Source organism: Dendrobates tinctorius, unplaced genomic scaffold (assembly GCF_039654945.1).
Source record: "Dendrobates tinctorius isolate UK_male_01 unplaced genomic scaffold, ASM3965494v1 ptg000432c, whole genome shotgun sequence".
In the NCBI taxonomy this organism is placed as follows: Eukaryota; Metazoa; Chordata; class Amphibia; order Anura; family Dendrobatidae; genus Dendrobates; species Dendrobates tinctorius.
This window is the reverse complement of record NW_027362095.1, coordinates 1638405-1657786: the sequence shown is the minus strand read 5'-3', so window position 1 is coordinate 1657786 and position 19382 is coordinate 1638405. Positions and strand designations below refer to the sequence as shown.

General features: G+C 45.8%; 6 non-coding genes across 6 annotated transcripts; all 6 read right to left on the bottom strand.

Moving 5' to 3' along the window:
- Window positions 1-6045: 6045 nt before the first annotated feature.
- TRNAV-AAC (transfer RNA valine (anticodon AAC)) lies at window positions 6046-6118 on the bottom strand. The gene has a single exon. It is a non-coding gene; the product is annotated as a tRNA-Val (tRNA).
- A 4952-nt stretch (window positions 6119-11070) lies between these two features.
- Window positions 11071-11143, bottom strand: TRNAV-UAC (transfer RNA valine (anticodon UAC)). The gene has a single exon. It is a non-coding gene; the product is annotated as a tRNA-Val (tRNA).
- Window positions 11144-17653: 6510 nt separating this feature from the next.
- Window positions 17654-17726, bottom strand: TRNAV-AAC (transfer RNA valine (anticodon AAC)). The gene has a single exon. It is a non-coding gene; the product is annotated as a tRNA-Val (tRNA).
- A 1080-nt stretch (window positions 17727-18806) lies between these two features.
- Window positions 18807-18879, bottom strand: TRNAV-UAC (transfer RNA valine (anticodon UAC)). Its single transcript has one exon. It is a non-coding gene; the product is annotated as a tRNA-Val (tRNA).
- Window positions 18880-18976: 97 nt separating this feature from the next.
- On the bottom strand, window positions 18977-19049 carry TRNAV-CAC (transfer RNA valine (anticodon CAC)). Its single transcript has one exon. It is a non-coding gene; the product is annotated as a tRNA-Val (tRNA).
- Window positions 19050-19135: 86 nt separating this feature from the next.
- Window positions 19136-19208, bottom strand: TRNAV-AAC (transfer RNA valine (anticodon AAC)). The gene has a single exon. It is a non-coding gene; the product is annotated as a tRNA-Val (tRNA).
- Window positions 19209-19382: the final 174 nt, after the last annotated feature.

Genomic DNA, 19382 nt, shown 5'->3' with positions numbered 1-19382 from the left:
CCGCCCCTGACACATTGTGCCGGGTGTCAGCTATGATAATTAGCTGACACTCGGCCGCGATCAGCGGCGCTCACCACGTGGGCGCCGCTGATCGCGATGACGTAATATTCCGTCCATGGTAATTAGGTCCAGGGTCACATGGACGGAATATTACATCAATTGTAGGTAAGGGGTTAAGGAAATGAGTCACATACTTTTTTAAAAAATAATTGAAACCAGATTGTGATTTTTTTTATAATCTGTATTTCTGATTGTAGATTATTGTATTGTTTTCTGTACATGTATGAAGCTGTCGGTGGATATCGATCTGCGCTCGGACCGCAGTACATGGACGGGCCGCCGGTCTCCTGACTAGAACTCAGCAGCCTCACAGCATGTATGAGGATGCAGGCCAGGAGATCGGCGCCCAGTCCATGCACCGCAGTGCGAGCGCAGAACAATCTAATATAGAAAGCTCAAAGTGTGTGTGTGTATGTCCGGGATAGGCATCTGCACCGTCGCAGCTACAGCCACAAAATGTCACACGTCACACGTCTGGACCCGAGAGTGTCCTAGGCTATGTTGTGAGGCAAAATTTTAACCCCGTGCGTTCCAATTCACCAATTTTGCCCCTATCTACATAATGAGGAAAAAGTGTGTGCGCGTCAAGCCCCGCCCCTCATTGTGATGTTATAATGCCCCTATTTGCATACTGGGGAACCAGTGTGTGCGCATCAAGCCCCGCCCCTCATTATGATGTCACTATGGTTGACTATGGGATGGAGGATGTGTGATGGGTATATGGGCACCGGACTATGGGATGGAGGATATGTATGATGGGTATATGGGCATGGGACTATGGGATGGAGGATATGTATGATGGGTATATGGGCATGGGACTATGGGATGGAGGATATGTATGATGGGTATAAGGGCACTGGACTATGGGATGGAGGATATGTATGATGGGTATATGGGCATGGGACTATGGGATGGAGGATATGTATGATGGGTATAAGGGCACTGGACTATGGGATGGAGGATATGTATGATGGGTATATGGGCATGGGACTATGGGATGGAGGATATGTATGATGGGTATATGAGCACGGGACTATGGGATGGCGGATAATTATAATTTGCTATAACTAACCACAGTTAGTTACTATGCCCGGGCAGCGCCGGGCTCTTCAGCTAGTTTCCCAAATAAAGATGTTTCCCAGTCATATATACCCACTTTTTATTTTTCCATCAATATGGCCGTGTGAGGGCTTGTTTTTTGCAGGACGAGTTGTACTTTTGAATGACATGATTGGCTTTATCAAATAGCGCACTCGAAAATGGGAAAAAAATTCAAAGTGCGTTGAAATTGAAAAAAGTGGAATTCTAGATTTTTTTGGTCGTCTCAGCAGCCTCCAATCTCCACATGTCAGCAGCCTCCCATCTCCACACGTCAGCAGCCTCCCATCTCCTCACCTCAGCAGCCTCCCATCTCTTCAGCAGCCTCCCATCTCCTCACCTCAGCAGCCTCCCATCTCCACACCTCAGCAGCCTCCCATCTCCTCTCCTCAGCAGCCTCCCATCTCCACACCTCAGCAGCCTCCCATCTCCATACCTCAGCAGCCTCCCATCTCCTCTCCTCAGCAGCATCCCATCTCCTCTCCTCAGCAGCCTCCCATCTCCTCACCTCAGCAGCCTCCCATCTCCTCACCTCAGCAGCCTCCCATATCCTCAGCAGCCTCCCATCTCCTCAGCAGCCTCCCATCTCCTCACCAGCCTCCATCTCCTCACCTCAGTAGCCTCCCATCTCCTCTCCTCAGCAGCCTCCCATCTCCACACGTCAGCAGCCTCCCATCTCCACACCTCAGCAGCCTCCCATCTCCTCACCTCAGCAGCCTCCCATCTCCACACCTCAGCAGCCTCCCATCTCCACACCTCAGCAGCCTCCCATCTCCTCTCCTCAGCAGCCTCCCATCTCCTCTCCTCAGCAGCCTCCCATCTCCTCTCCTCAGCAGCCTCCCATCTCCACACCTCAGCAGCCTCCCATCTCCTCTCCTCAGCAGCCTCCCATCTCCTCTCCTCAGCAGCCTCCCATCTCCTCAGCAGCCTCCCATCTACTCACCAGCCTCCATCTCCTCACCTCAGTAGCCTCCCATCTCCTCTCCTCAGCAGCCTCCCATCTCCTCACCTCAGCAGCCTCCCATCTCCTCAGCAGCCTCCCATCTCCTCAGCAGCCTCCCATCTCCTCAGCATCCTCCCATCTCCTCACCAGCCTCCATCTCCTCACCTCAGAAGCCTCCCATCTCCTCTCCTCAGCAGCCTCCCATCTCCACACCTCAGCAGCCTCCCATCTCCACACCTCAGCAGCCTCCCATCTCCACACCTCAGCAGCCTCCCATCTCCTCACCTCAGCAGCCTCCCATCTCCTCAGCAGCCTCCCATCTCCTCAGCAGCCTCCCATCTCCTCAGCAGCCTCCCATCTCCTCACCAGCCTCCATCTCCTCACCTCAGTAGCCTCCCATCTCCTCTCCTCAGCAGCCTCCCATCTCCACACGTCAGCAGCCTCCCATCTCCACACCTCAGCAGCCTCCCATCTCCACACCTCAGCAGCCTCCCATCTCCTCTCCTCAGCAGCCTCCCATCTCCACAACTTAGCAGCCTCCCATCTCCTCTCCTCAGCAGCCTCCCATCTCCTCAGCAGCCTCCATCTCCTCACCTCAGCAGCCTCCCATCTCCTCTCCTCAGCAGCCTCCCATCTCCTCACCAGCCTCCATCGCCTCACCTCAGTAGCCTCCCATCTCCTCTCCTCAGCAGCCTCCCATCTCCACACCTCAGCAGCCTCCCATCTCCTCACCTCAGCAGCCTCCCATCTCCTCACCTCAGCAGCCTCCATCTCCTCACCTCAGTAGCCTCCCATCTCCTCTCCTCAGCAGCCTCCCATCTCCACACCTCAGCAGCCTCCCATCTCCACACCTCAGCAGCCTCCCATCTCCACACCTCAGCAGCCTCCCATCTCCTCTCCTCAGCAGCCTCCCATCTCCTCTCCTCAGCAGCCTCCCATCTCCACACCTCAGCAACCTCCCATCTCCACACCTCAGCAGCCTCCCATCTCCTCACCTCAGCAACCTCCCATCTCCTCAGCAGATTGCCATCTCCTCACCTCACTCCCCTCTGCAACTTCCTGCAAGTCCTGGCACACTGCCCACCTCCTCTGCCTCTGCCGATTTCAGCATCTTCTGTCTCCCAGAAACATGACATGTTGCTGCTCTGCTGGAGAATGAAGAAGAGCGCGCAGTGTGTCACATGACCTGCGTCAGGACCATGATGCACTTGGTCCTGCTGCTGCTTTAAAGGTACAGCACTGAATTCTGGCCGCCGCATTCACTAACAACACTGTAGGTGTATCTTTAAATCACCGCGGTGTTGTTAGGTATCTGGCTTGCAGCGGCCATGACCTATTGCACCTGTAGCCCAAACAGCAGTATCAAGAGAGGAGGGCCCAGCCTGCCAGCGCTTCCGGGCCCCTCCTTTTGCTACTGTTCATGGGGCCCCATACAGTAGTAAGGGCAGTAATGCCCTGATGGCGGCCCTGCTGCCCAGTTTCGAACTGAGGACCTTTCGCGTGTAAAGCGAAAGTGATAACCGCTACACTACAGAAACCAACCGATTAAAAAAAAACCAAAAAATGCTGTGGTCATGGCAAGCAATAAAGAACAAGCTCTGAAAGTCAAAAAGATCGTTTTCCAAGAGAAAAGCAGTGTTTCAGCCCAGTTTCGAACTGAGGACCTGTCACGTGTGAGGCGAACGTGATAACGGCTACACTACAGAAACCGGATGCAAGCACTTACTGTGGTGACAACAAGCAATCGAGATCAAGAACTGAAAGTCAATAGCTTGGATACCAAAGGGTAAGGCTAGTTTAAAAAACGCATAAAAAAGCATACAGATGCTGCGTTTTTTTCAAGCATTTTTATGAGCATGCATGAAAAAATGCAGCGTTTTTATGCGTTTGTATGCGTTTTTAGTGCGTTTTTACCGCGTTTGCGGTTTTTTCCAACATTAGGTGGCCTCTCACACTAACCCAAACCATGACTTTACTAACCCTAACCCTGACCCTAACCCTAACCCTAACCCTGACCCTGACCCTAACCCTAACCCTGACCCTAACCCTGACCCTAACCCTGACCCTGACCCTAACCCTAACCCTAACCCTGACCCTAACCCTAACCCTAACTCTTAACCAAACCATACCCTGATCCTAACCCTAACCCTAACCCTGACCCTGACCCTAACCCTAACCCTTAACCAAACCATACCCTGATCCTAACCCTAACCCTGACCCTGACCCTAGCCCTGACCCTAACCCTAACCCTTAACCAAACCATACCCTGATCCTAACCCTAACCCTGACCCTGACCCTAACCCTAACCCTTAACCAAACCATACCCTGATCCTAACCCTGACCCTAACCCTAACCCTAACCCTAAACCCCCTTAACTAACCCTAACTCTAACCCAAACCCCTAAATTCCATTGTCTAAACTAATGGTAAAAAAAAAAACGCATGTGCAAAAAAAGCATACATAAGCATGCCAATGCGCACATATGCTCACCATAGACTTATAATGGGTGTCTTGCTGTAAAAAAATGCATTGCGCGTGCATGCATTGTTTTGAGGCAAGTCGGACGCTCAAAAAATGCAACAGGTTGCATTTTGTGCGCCCGAGCGCATACCGCAAAAAAACGCATGCGCGGTAAAAAGAGTACAAACGCATGTGTATGCGCACATAAGCGCATCCCATGCAAAGTATAGGAGAAAAAAAACGCATGCGCTATTTAGCGCTAAAATACAGCGAAAAAAAACGTAAATGTGAAACCAGCCTATCAGCGTGTATCTGCCCAGTTTCGAACTGGGGACCTTTCGCGTGTTAGGCAAACGTGATAACCACTACACTACAGAATCGAGCTGCGGAAGGTTACTGTGGTCATGATGAGCCATCGAGAACAAAGACTCAACGTCAAAAGCTTTAATATCAACACCTAATGTCATGCTTCTATCCTGTTTCTAACTGGGGACCGTTCGCGTGTGAGGTGAACGTGACAACCACTACACTTCAGAAACTCCATGCAAAGCTAAAGATGTTTAAACATGCTGAAATGAACTTGAAAAAGAAAAAAACATCCAGCCAAAGTCAAGAGGTCTTCCTCTATGTCTGAAGACAGGACAAAGTGCATTTTGCAACACAGGAACCTTTCATTTGTCAGGCTATTGGAGAAAAAGCACAAACAGGGAAACAAAACCATGCTCCACAAAACATTCTCATGCCTTTGTCCAAAAGCCAAAAAGAAAAAGCACCTAGATGCCTGCTTTCGCACCTTGATCCTATCAGGTGTTACTTGAATTAGGAACACTTAGACACTGTCAAAAACACACATGCTTGCCAAAAGCAAAATCGGGTAGAAATAATCACATTGGTAAAAGTAATGCTCATTAAACCAGCAATAGAATATGCTAACTAAGGCTAATTAAGCCAACAATATACGTTTGTTATCAAAATAAAGAAAAGCCACATGTTTCTGCCCGGGATCAAAACAGGGAACTTTCAGGAGGATGGCAAACAGGACAATCACTACACTACAGTAACCAGACAAGAGCGTTTACTGTGGTCATGGCAAGCATTAAAGATCAAGCACTCATTGTCAAAAGCGCTAGTTTGCAAGAGAAACACTGTGTTTCTGTCCAGTTTCGAACTGAGGACCTTTCACGTGTAAAGCCAACGTGATAACCGCTACACTACAGAAACCAACGGATTTAAAAAAAAAAAAAAAAAAATGCTGTGGTCATGGCAAGCAATAAAGAACAAGCACTGAAAGTCCAAAATATCGTTTTCCAAGAGAAAAGCTGTGTTTTTGCCCAGTTTCGAACTGGGGACCTGTCACGTGTGAGGCGAACGTGATAACCGCTACACTACAGAAACCGAATGCAAGTGCTTACTGTGGTGGTGACAACAAGCAATCGAGATCAAGAACTGAAAGTCAAAAGCTTGGATACCAAAGGGTAACAGCGTGTTTCTGCCCAGTTTCGAACTGGGGACCTTTCGCGTGTTAGGCGAACGTGATAACCACTACACTACAGAAACCGGCTGTGGAAGGTAACTGTGGTCATGCCGAGCCATCGAGAACAAAGACTCAACGTCAAAAGCTTTAATATCAACGCCTAATGTCATGCTTCTATCCACTTTCGAACTGCTCTTCTCTAGTATTAGCTATCCCTCCTAGCTTTGTGTCATCAGCAAATTTAATCAGTTTACCCTCAATTCCTTCATCTAAATCATTGATAAAGATGTTGAACAATACAGGGCCCAGGACAGAGCCCTGTGGTACCCCACTTGAGACATTCTTCCAACTGGATGTGCAGCCATTTACGACCACTCTTTGGGTCCGATCACTAAGCCAGTTATGAATCCACCTAACAGTTGCCTTGTCCATTCCATACTTAGTCATTTTTTCAATAAGGATTGTATGAGAGACTTTGTCAAATGCTTTGCTGAAGTCAAGATATACTATATCTACAGCATTTCCTTGATCCACCCAATCAGTGATACCGTCATAGAAGGAAATTAAGTTAGTCTGACATGACTTATTAGTTAGAAACCCATGCTGACTCTGTTTAATCACTTCATTCTTATCCAGGTATTGACATACATGTTGTTTAATAATTTGTTCAAAGATCTTTCCTGGTATAGAAGTCAGACTCACCAGCCTATAGTTGCCTGGGTCCACCTTCTTCCCCTTTTTGAAGATAGGAACAACATTTGCTCTTCTCCAGTCTTCTGGCACTTCTCCTGTTCTCCAAGAATTTTCAAAGATTATGGAGAGGGGTTCAAAAATTTCTTCTGCTATCTCCTTCAGTACTCTGGGGTGTAATTCATCTGGACCTGGAGACTTGAATTCATTTAGGTTAGCTAAGTGTTTTCTCACTATCTTTCTGTTTATAGATATCCTGGATTCTTCTATTCCCTTAATAGCACAGTGAATAACAGTTGATGTTACATTTCCTTTCTGAGAGAAAACAGATGCAAAATAGGAATTTAAAAGTTCAGCCTTCTCAACATCCTGTCTTACCATTTCATCATTTTCATCCTGTAAAAATCCTATAGCATCTTTGACTTTTCTTTTACTTTTGACATATCCCCAAAATCCTTTATTATTGCTTTTGACATCTCTTGCAAGCCTCAATTCATTTTCAGCTTGAGCTAATCTGATTTGTGCCCTGCAGGTTCTGCAGACAGAATTATATTCTTCTTTAGATATGCCTCCCTCTTTCCATTTTATAAACATTTTTTTCTTCCTTTTTAGCATGTGCTTAAGTTCTGTGTTCATCCATCCTGGTTTCCTTAAATGCTTCCTATTCTTCCCTCTTTTCGGAATTGTTAACAACTGTGCTTTGAGAATTTCATTTTTCAAGATTTCCCATCCTTCCTGGACATTTTTGTCTTTAAGGATATCCAGCCATTGGATCCCTCCAATTCTCTTTCTGAATCCCTTAAAATCTGCCTTTCTGAAATCTAACCTTGACGTCTGAGTCTTCACAGGTCTTCCGCCTCTAGTTATCCAAAATTCTAAAATAGCATGGTCGCTACCTCCTAGGGTCCCAGCCACTTTTACCTCCTCAACCATTTCCTCCCTGTTTTATAAGGATTAGATCCAAGGTAGCAGTTCCCCTTGTTTTCTCCCTTACCTTTTGGAAGATAAAGTTGTCAGCAAGAGAGGATAAGAATTTCCTTGACCTGTTAGTTTTGCCTGAGAGAGATTCCCAACAAATGTCTGGATAGTTGAAATCTCCCATGACAACTATGTCATATTTTTTGGAGAACTTGGCCATTTGATGCATAAAGAGTTCATCCATATCTTCAGCTTGCACAGGCGGCCTGTAGTAAATGCCTACAATGGTGTCCTTTCCATTGTTCTGTCCTTGTATTCTTACCCAAACAGTTTCCACAGAACTCCCAGTCTCTGAAGCTTCAATCTCTGTGCAGATATACGCGTTTCTAACATACAATGCGACACCCCCTCCTCGTTTATCAAGTCTGTTTCTTGCAAATAAGTTGTATCCTTCTAGTCTTGTATTCCAATCATGTGTATTGTCCCACCAAGTTTCGGTGATTCCAATGACATCATATTTCTTTTCCTGTGTTAGTAGTTCCAATTCTCCTTGTTTGTTGCCCATGCTTTGTGCATTAGTATAGAAACATTTTAGTTTGTGATTGGTTTCTCTTTCTCCAATATTTTTATTAATTAGATTCTTTCGTCTTTGTTCTTCCTTTCCACTTCTAATAGCAGAGTTCTCAATAGCATTTGTCAGGTGTATGGCTTTTTCTGGTCTTTTGCTTCCCTTCCCATGTTGTTCTAGTTTAAAGCTCTCCTTACAAGTGTAGCAAGGCGACTTCCAAATACCTGCTTTCCAGTCTTCGTAAGGTGCACCCCATCTCTAGCAAGTAGTCCATCGTATAAGTAGTTCACTCCGTGATCCAGAAATCCAAATCGTTGCTGACGGCACCATCGACGTAGCCAGTTGTTCACCTGCAGAATCTTATTCCACCTCCTTGTTCCATGGCCATCCACTGGGAGGATGGAAGAGAAGACCACCTGCGCTCCCAGTTCTTTCACTTTCTTGCCTAAGTCTTCAAAGTCTCTGCAGATGGTTTCCAGGTCGTTTCTTGCGGTGTCATTTGTTCCCACATGTAGTAGCAGGAATGGATAGTCATCTGTAGGTCTGAAGAGTCCTGATATCCTGTCAGACACATCTTTAATTTTTGCACCTGGAAGACAGCACATTTCTCTTGAAGTTATATCCGGTCTGCAGATAGCGGCCTCTGTTCCTCTCAACAGGGAATCCCCCATGACCACCGCTCTCCGTTTCTTCTTCACAACATTTTTCTTTCTCCATCTAGGAGGACTCTGAAGGCGTACAAGGTTGCTGTTTGTTGGCAAAGTCTTATCCTGATGTATTTCGTCATCATTTTCCTGCGTGAGAGCCTGGTACTGGTTTCTGAGCAGTATGGGTGCTGACTGCCTCCTGATCCTCCTGCTTCTCTGGGTCACATGTCTCCATTCCTCTGTTTATTCAGGTGCACTTCGAATTTCTTCTCTTTCTGTAACATGAAGAGATAATTCTGCCCTGTCCAAGAACTCTTCACCTTCCTTAATGATCTTCAACGTAGCTAACCTCTCTTCGAGATTTTGCAACTTTTCCTCCAACAGGGTCACAAGCTTGCATTTGTGGCATGTGAAGTTTGGCTTTTCCACTGGTAAATCTGTAAACATGTAGCAAGAAATGCAGCTCACCAAATGGCTCCTGGCCTCTTCCATCTTGAGATTTCTTAAAAATGATGAAAGATGAGCAAAAAATTTTCCGATTTCCTCTTTTCAGCTGCAACGGCCAAAACCCAGTGATCGTTGAGCTCACGGAGACTCTTCACTTATCCCAGAAGGCACTGGGAATATGCAAATGATCTCCTCAAGACTCTTCCCCTGGAACACTTAGACACTGTCAAAAATACACATGCACATACACATACACAAAGCCACATGTTTCTGCCCGGGATCAAAACAGGGAACTTTCAGGAGGATGGCAAACAGGACAATCACTACACTACAGTAACCAGACAAGAGCGTTTACTGTGGTCATGGCAAGCATTAAAGATCAAGTACTCATTGTCAAAAGCGCTAGTTTGCAAGAGAAACGCTGTGTTTCTGCCCAGTTTCGAAGTGAGGACCTTCCGCGTGTAAAGCTAACGTGATACCCGCTACACTACAGAAACCAACCGATTCCAACAAGCAAAAAATGCTGTGGTCATGGCAAGCAATAAAGAACAAGCACTGAAAGTCAAAAAGATCGTTTTCCAAGAGAAAAGCTGTGTTTCTGCCCAGTTTCGAACTGGGGACCTTTCGCGTGTGAGGTGAAAGTGATAGCCTCTACACTACAGAAACCAGAAGCAAGCCCTTACTGTGGTGACAACAAGCAATCGAGATCAAGAACTGAAAGTCAAAAGCTTGGATACCAAAGGGTAACATCGTGTTTCTGCCCAGTTTCGAACTGGGGACCTTTCTCGTGTTAGGCGAACGTGATAACCACTACACTACAGAATCCGGCTGCGGAAGGTTACTGTGGTCATGACGAGCCATCGAGAACAAAGACTCAACGTCAAAAGCTTTTGTATCAACGCCTAATGTCATGCTTCTATCAAGTTTCGAACTGGGGACCGTTCGCGTGTGAGGTGAACGTGACAACGACTACACTTCAGAAACTCCATGCAAACCTAAAGATGTTTAAACATGCTGAAATGAACTTGAAAAAGAAAAAAACATCCAGCCAAAGTCAAGAGGTCTTCCTCTATGTCTGAAGACAGGACAAAGTGCATTTTGCAACACAGGAACCTTTCATTTGTCAGGCTATTGGAGAAAAAGAACAAACAGGGAAACAAAACCATGCTCCACAAAACATTCTCTTGCCTTTGTCCAAAAGCCAAAAAGAAAAAGCACCTAGATGCCTGCTTTCGCAACTTGATCCTATCAGGTGTTACTTGAATTAGGAACACTTAGACACTGTCAAAAACACACATGCTTGCCAAAAGCAAAAACGGGTAGAAATAATCACATTAGTAAAAGTAATGCTCATTAAACCAGCAATAGAATATGCTAAATAAGGCTAATTACGCCAACAATGTACGTTTGTGATCAAAATAAAGAAAAGCCACATGTTTCTGCCCGGGATCAAAACAGGGAACTTTCAGGAGGATGGCAAACAGGACAATCACTACACTACAGTAACCAGACAAGAGCGTTTACTGTGGTCATGGCAAGCATTAAAGATCAAGCACTCATTGTCAAAAGCGCTAGTTTGCAAGAGGAACGCTGTGTTTCTGCCCAGTTTCGAACTGAGTACCTTTCATGTGTAAAGCGAACGTGATAACCACTACACTACAGAAACTAACCGATTCAAGCAATCAAAAAATGCTGTGGTCATGGCAAGCAATAAAGAACAAGCACTGAAAGTCAAAAAGATCATTTTCCAAGAGAAAAAAAGCTGTGTTTCTGCCCACTTTCGAACTGGGGACCTCTCGCGTGTAAGGCGAACGTGATAACCGCTACACTACAGAAACCGGATGCAAGCTCTTACTGTGGTGACAACAAGCAATCGAGATCAAGAACTGAAAGTCAAAAGCTTGGATACCAAAGGGTAACAGCGTGTTTCTGCCCAGTTTCGAACTGGGGACCTTTCGCGTGTTAGGCTACTTTCACACATCATGTTTTCGGCGTTAGGCGCGATCCGGCGTCGTGCCGGAATGCCGGATCCGGCAAATGTTTTGTAAAACCTGATGTGCCGGATCCGGTTTTCTGCCGGATCCGTCTTGTTCTTGACAGACAAAACCGGATCCGTCTCATCCGGTTCATCCGTTTTTCTATCTGTTTTTCGACGGATTACGATTATCCGGTTTTTAAAATTGACCCTCAAGGCAGAGTACACTGGCAGGATGACAGAGTGTGAAAGATTTGTGCCCTAACCAAACTTGTGTACCTTCTGGACCAACAGTATATACCTTTGCCAACCAAAGTTGGCTATCTTGTCATGGTCTACTATTTTTAGCTTTAAGCCACAGGTGTGTACCTGGTTGTGTTTTATGCAAAGTATTTCACCTTTTAACAAAAGTTGTGCACATTGTTAGGAAATCACCAACAATAAACACAACTTTTTAGGTGAAATACTTTGCTTCAAACACAACCAGGAACACAACTGTGGCAAAAAGCTAAAATTTACCCACAGTTACATACCTGGTTTTGAATACCTTTTTACCTTTGAAATACCCTGTATTTAACCTTTTTTTTAAACATAGTTCGCCGCAGAAAGAAAAGACAGACAACCATTGTGAAACGATAATTTAACTTTTATTTAAATTTTTTTTTTTTTTTTAAATGTTTTTAAAGTGCAAAAAACTTTTTTAATAAAGGTTTTAAACCCAATGGGCATTTTTATTAAAAAAAAAAAAAAATTACAAATCTGTGTAGTGTGGGGTGGAAATACTGCTGGAGGGGCTGCGGGACACTTCGACACTGGGTGTGTGGAGAGAGGACTGGGATCGTGGTGGGGAAGGAACAGTTAGAGGTGAAGGTGTGGAAAAAGCTACAGAATGGGTGGACATGTTGGAGGCAGAAGAGGTGGTGGGCGGTGGAGTGGAGGGTTGGGCAGGGACTGTAGGAGCAGATGATGTTGATGGAAAGTTGTATGGGGAAGGAGTTTGGTACGGGGAAGGAGTTTGGTACGGGGAAGGAGTTTGGTATGGGGCAGGTTGCTGGAAGTGGGGAGATGTCTGGTACTGGGGAGGTTGCTGGTACTGGTGAGGTTGCTGGTATGTAATAGGAGGGGGAGGATGGAAAGTGGCTGGAGGGGGTGCAGATGTAATAGGAGGGGGAGGATGGAAAGTGGCTGGAGGGGGTGCAGATGTAATAGGAGGGGGAGGATGGAAAGTGGCTGGAGGGGGTGCAGGTGGAGGAACTACAGTCGTGGGAGGTGGAGGTTGGGAGGTAACCTGCTGTAGAGCACCGTGGCACGAATGCATTACATGCATCTGCTGGGTAGGAGATAGTGTTGCCATGCGCTCCACAACAGACCTGAAAAAGGTGTGGTTTGGCGAAGATCTTGCTTCTGAATGCATGGTTTGCAGAAGTGTCTTCACCTCCAGAATGCTAGAGTTGATCTGCTGAAAGCCTGCGGAGATTTGCTCTGACAAGACTTTTAGACAGTTCTGGAAAGAAGCATTCAGATGCAAGAACTCTTGCGCATAACTCTTTTCCTGACCCCTCTGCCGCTGCCGCCCAGTACCCGCAGGTGTAGTAGAGGTGGCAGGGGCAGAAGGGTGGGGTAAAGGGAAAGCGATCTCCTCACCAGCAGCTTCATGTAATGTAGGCGGCCACGATGCTCCTGTGCTGGTGGATGGGACAGATGGGTCGAATGTGTGGGAAGGCTGGGAAGGTGCAGATGTACCGGGGCGGTCGAAGTGTCCCTCGGTGCCGGTCTCCTCAGGGATCGCCTCAGAAGGGTCCAATCGTGCAGGCTCCCGAGTGCTGCTCACCGTGCTGTGGAATAAAGAGAAAAAAAAACAATTAAAATACTGACATGGTATGGCACTGGCTGAAAAAAAAAAGTTACATCTAACATTTTTTTTCACATGTGGTGTGTAATATTTACCTTCTGGTGAGCATTGTTTCCCGGAGGAACGACAGGGCTTGTGCGTACTTGTACTTGCTCCTGCGTCCTCCAGATCCACTCGGGGCCCGCATCTCTTTATTGAACTCCTTCTTGAAACGATCCCTCACAGACCGCCACCGATTCACAATTCTGTTCCCTGAAACGAGAAAGGAGTGGTTAGTATACAACATCAGTGTTTCCCAAACTCCAGTCCTCATGGTCCCCAGGGGTCATGTTTTCAGGATTTCCATAGTAAATAGAAATCCTGAACACATGATCCGTGGGGACCACGAGGACTGGAGTTCGGGAAACACTGGTTTACATCAAGCAACTGGTACTGTATATATTTACGCTCTTTAATCTGGGCCCGAACATCGAGGTCCTCCCAGCGGCCCACAAGGAGCGAACAGATTTCCTCCCAGAGTCGTCGGGTAACGATCAGGTCAGCGTGGCGGCGGTCAGCCATATTCCAGAGCGGCTCCCTTTCTCTGATGAGATCGATGAGGCGGTCCACATCAATCCCTCCATCCTCACCGTCAGAGTCGGGAGCACGCTGTGAAGGCTGTTAAAGAAAAAGACAAAAATAACATAATTAGCCTCCACAAAAGAAATGAAATAAAAAGTGCAAAAAAACAAAGCAAAAATATTTATACTTACACGATGGTGACCGCCGCGTTGCTGTTGCCGACGACCCTGGGAGGCACTGCGAGGACCTCTTGGCCGAGCACCAGATTGGGAAGACTAGAGAAAAAAACAAAAAATGTTATGTATTTGGATGTAGGCATTTGTTTGCTGTGTGTGGTCTGCAGAACGTTGTTTTCTATGTGTTGTGTGTAGTGTGATGTTGTGTTTCTGCGTTTGATGCAAAAAACTTACCAATTGTGAGCCCACTCCAGGTGTCTGTCCACCCCTTCCTTCTTCTTCTGGGAGCTCCTCTTCATCTTGTGATTCCTGTTTTGAAATAAAAGGCAATGAATAGACATATATTACAGAGATGATGGATTTTGGAAATAAAAACTTACCGTCAAACGCTGACGATGCGAGGGAGGGCTCCCAGAAGAAGACGTGCTGTCCTGTTGATGGACAGACTCCATGGCTGTGGGTATTGCTGCTGCTGTTGCTGCTGCCAGTGATGCCATTTCTGCTGCTGCTGCATCTCTTTGGCGGCTGTTGAATAAAGAGAAACAAAGGGCCAATGAATATCTTGATATTCCATGGCCCTAGTTTGGAGGAATGGGGGATTTGATAATTACCGTCTCTTATCTGCTGCTGGACTCCCCTCCTCAGCATGTTCCATTTGCTGCTCCATTTGTGGTGGTGCTGATGGTGCTGCTGCTGCAGATGTCTGCTGCCTTCTCCTGCTCCTGGTTCTTGGCTTGGGTGGCATGTTGGGTGTGGCTGAGGGTCCCATTGTCTTGCTTTTATATATCTCCTGTGGGCAGAGCTACTGAGCATGCTCAGACCAAAAAACCGGATTCGGCCGCCGGATCCGGCTCATTGCGGCGCTCATTGTGTGAAAAAGCCGGACGTGCCGGATCCGGCGTGTCCGGCTTTTTCGACGGAGACAAAAAACGTTACAGTAGCCGTTTTTTCCAGACGCCGGATCGCGACACATTGCCGGATCCGGCGAAAACCGGATGAAACGCATGGCCATCCGGCGCGATCAGGCGCAAATGCAAGTCAATTGGGGGGGAACCGGAGCAGGCATTGCATTTCGCCGGATCCGGTTTCTGTCAAAAGCGCCGGATCGCGCCTGACGGCGAAAACCTGATGGGTGAAAGAGGCTTTAGGCGAACGTGATAACCACTACAATACAGAAACCGGCTGCCGAAGGTTACTGTGGTCATGACGAGCCATCGAGAACAAAGACTCAGTGTCAAAAGCTTTAATATCAACGCCTAATGTCATCCTTCTATCCAGTTGCGAACTGAGGACCTTTCGCGTGTAAAGCGAACGTGATAACCGCTACACTACAGAAACCAACCGATTCAAACAAACAAAAAATGCTGTGGTCATGGCAAGCAATAAAGAACAAGCACTGAAAGTCAAAAAGATCGTTTTCCAAGAGAAAAAGCTGTGTTTCTGCCCAGTTTCGAACTGGGGACCTGTCACATGTGAGGCGAATGTGATAACCGCTACACTACAGAAACCAGATGCAAGTGCTTACTGTGGTGACAACAAGCAATCGAGATCAAGAACTGAAAGTGAAAAGCTTGGATACCAAAGGGTAACATCGTGTTTCTGCCCAGTTTCGAACTGGAGACCTTTCGCGTGTTAGGCAAACGTGTTAACCACTACACTACAGAAACTGGCTGCGGAAGGTTACTGTGGTCATGACGAGCCATCGAGAACAAAGACTCAACGTCAAAAGCTTTAATATCAACGCCTAATGTCATGCTTCTATCCAGTTTCGAACTGGGGACCGTTTGCGTGTGAGGTGAACGTGACAACCACTACACTTCAGAAACTCCATGCAAAGATAAAGATGTTTAAACATGCTGAAATGAACTTGAAAAAGAAAAAAACATCCAGCCAAAGTCAAGAGGTATTCCTCTATGTCTGAAGACAGGACAAAGTGCATTTTGCAACACAGGAACCTTTCATTTGTCAGGCTATTGGAAAAAAGAACAAACAGGGAAACAAAACCATGCTCCACAAAACATTCTCATGCCTTTGTCCAAAAGCCAAAAAAAAAGAGCACCTAGATGCCTGCTTTCGCACCTTGATCCTATCAGGTGTTACTTGAATTAGGAACACTTAGACACTGTCAAAAACACACATGCTTGCCAAAAGCAAAAACGGGTAGAAATAATCACATTGGTAAAAGTAATGCTCATTAAACCAGCAATAGAATATGCTAACTAAGGCTAATTAAGCCAACAATATACATTTGTGATCAAAATAAAGAAAAGCCACATGTTTCTGCCCGGGATCAAAACAGGGAACTTTCAGGAGGATGGCAAACAGGACAATCACTACACTACAGTAACCAGACAAGAGCGTTTACTGTGGTCATGGCAAGCATTAAAGATCAAGAACTCATTGTCAAAAGCGCTAGTTTGCAAGAATCATAGAATCATAGAATCATAGAATCGTAGAGTTGGAAGGGACCTCCTGGGCCATCTGGTCCAACCCCCTGCTCAAAGCAGGATTCGCTAAATCATCCCAGTCAGATGTCTGTCCAGCCTCTGTTTGAAGACTTCCATTGAAGGAGAACTCACCACTTCTCGTGGCAGCCTGTTCCACTCATTGATCACTCTAACTGTCAAAAAGTTTTTTCTAATATCTAATCTGTGTCTCCTCCCATTCAGTTTCATCCCATTGCTTCTAGTCTTTCCTTGTGCAAATGAGAATAAAGTTGATCCTTCTACAATGTGACAGCCCTTTAGATATTTGTAGACAGCTATTAAGTCTCCTCTCAGTCTTCTCTTTTGCAAACTAAACATTCCCAAATCCTGCAACCTTTCCTCATAAGACAGGGTTTGCAGACCGGTCACCATTCTGGTCGCTCTTTTCTGAACTTGCTCCAGTTTGTTGATGTCTTTTTTAAAATGTGGTGCCCAAAACTGGACACAATATTCCAGATGAGGTCTGACCAAAGAGGAGTAGAGGGAAATAATGACTTCACGTGATCTAGACTGTATGCTTCTGTTAATACATCCTAGAATTGCATTTGCCTTTTTTGCTGCTGCATCACACTGTTGACTCATATTCAGTCTGTGATCTATTAGTATACCCAAGTCTTTTTCACATGTGCTGTCACTTAGCCCTATTCCTCCCATTCTATATATGCTTTTTCCATTTTTATTGCCCAGATGTAGTACTTTGCATTTCTCCCTGTTAAAAACCATTCTGTTAGTTGCTGCCCACTTCTCCAGTTTATTTAAATCTTTTTGAATCCTCTCTCTCTCTTCTCTAGTATTAGCTATCCCTCCTAGCTTTGTGTCATCAGCAAATTTAATCAGTTTACCCTCAATTCCTTCATCTAAATCGTTGATAAAGATGTTGAACAATACAGGGCCCAGGACAGAGCCCTGTGGTACCCCACTTGAGACATTCTTCCAACTGGATGTGCAGTTTCTTCAAAAGCAAAACGCTGTGTTTCTGCCCAGCTTCGAACTAAGGACCTTTCGCGTGTAAAGCGAACATCACCGCTACACTACAGAAACGAACCGATTCAAAAAAAACAAAAAATGCTGTGGTCATGGCAAGCAATAAAGAACAAGCACTGAAAGTCAAAAAGATCGTTTTCCAAGAGAAAAAGCTGTGTTTCTGCCCAGTTTCGAACTGGGGACCTTTCACGTGTGAGTCGAACGTGATAACGGCTACACTACAGAAAGCGGATGCAAGCGCTTACTGTGGTGACAACAAGCAATCGAGATCAAGAACTGAAAGTCAAAAGCTTGGATACCAAAGGGTAACAGCGTGTTTCTGCCCAGTTTCGAACTGGGGACCTTTCGCGTGTTAGGCGAACGTGATAACCACTACACTACAGAAACCAGCTGCAGAAGGTTACTGTGGTCATGACGAGCCATCGAGAACAAAGACTCAACGTCAAAAGCTTTAATTTCAACGGCTAATGTCATGCTTCTATCTAGTTTCGAACTGGGGACCGTTCGCATGTGAGATGAACGTGACAACCACTACACTTCTGAAACTCCATGCAAAGCTAAAGATGTTTAAACATGCTGAAATGAACTTGAAAAAGAAAAAAACAGCCAGCCAAAGTCAAGAGGTCTCCCTCTATGTCTGAAGACAGGACAAAGTGCATTTTGCAACACAGGAACCTTTCATTTGTCAGGCTATTGGAGAAAAAGAACAAACAGGGAAACAAAACCATGCTCCACAAAACATTCTCATGCCTTTGTCCAAAAGCCAAAAAGAAAAAGCACCTAGATGCCTGCTTTCGCACCTTGATCCTATCAGGTGTTACTTGAATTAGGAACACTTAGACACTGTCAAAAACACACATGCTTGCCAAAAGCAAAAACGGGTAGAAATAATCACATTGGTAAAAGTAATGCTCATTAAACCAGCAATAGAATATGCTAACTAAGGCTAATTAAGCCAACAATATACGTTTGTGATCAAAATAAAGAAAAGCCACATGTTTCTGCCCGGGATCAAAACAGGGAACTTTCAGGAGTATAGCAAACAGGACAATCACTACACTATAGTAACCAGACAAGAGAGTTTACTGTGGTCATGGCAAGCATTAAAAATCAAGCACTCATTGTCAAAAGCGCTAGTTTGCAAGAGGAACGCTGTGTTTCTAACTGAGGACCTTTCGCGTGCAAAGCGAACGTGATAACCGCTACACTACAGAAACCAACCGATTCAAACAAACAAAAAATGCTGTGGTCATGGCAAGCAATAAAGAACAAGCACTGAAAGTCAAAAAGATCGTTTTCCAAGAGTAAAAGTTTTTTTTCGGCCCAGTTTCGAACTGGGGACCTTTCGCGTGTGAGGCGAACGTGATAACCGCTACACTACAGAAACCGGATGCAAGCACTTACTGTGGTGACAACAAGCAATCAAGAACTGAAAGTCAAAAGCTTGGATACCAAAGGGTAACAGCGTGTTTCTGCCCAGTTTCGAACTGGTGACCTTTCGCGTGTAAAGCAAACGTGATAACCGCTACACTACAGAAACCAACCGATTCAAACAGACAAAAAATGCTGTGGTCATGGCAAGCAATAAAGAACAAGCACTGAAAGTCAAAAAGATCGTTTTCCAGGAGAAAAAGCTGTGTTTCTGCCCAGTTTCGAACTGGGGACCTTTCGCGTGTGAGGCGAACGTGATAACCGCTACACTACAGAAACCGGATGCAAGCGCTTACTGTGGTGACAACAAGCAATCAAGATCAAGAACTGAAAGTCAAAAGCTTGGAAACCAAAGGGTAACAGCGTGTTTCTGCCCAGTTTCGAACTGGGGACCTTTCGCGTGTTGGGCGAACGTGATAACCACTACACTACAGAAACCGGCTGCGGAAGTTTACTGTGGTCATGACGAGCCATCGAGAACAAAGACTCAACGTCAAAAGCTTTAATATCAAAACCTAATGTCGTGCTTCTATCCAGTTTTGAACTGGGGACAATTCGCGTGTGAGGTGAACGTGACAACCACTACACTTCAGAAACTCCATGCAAAGCTAA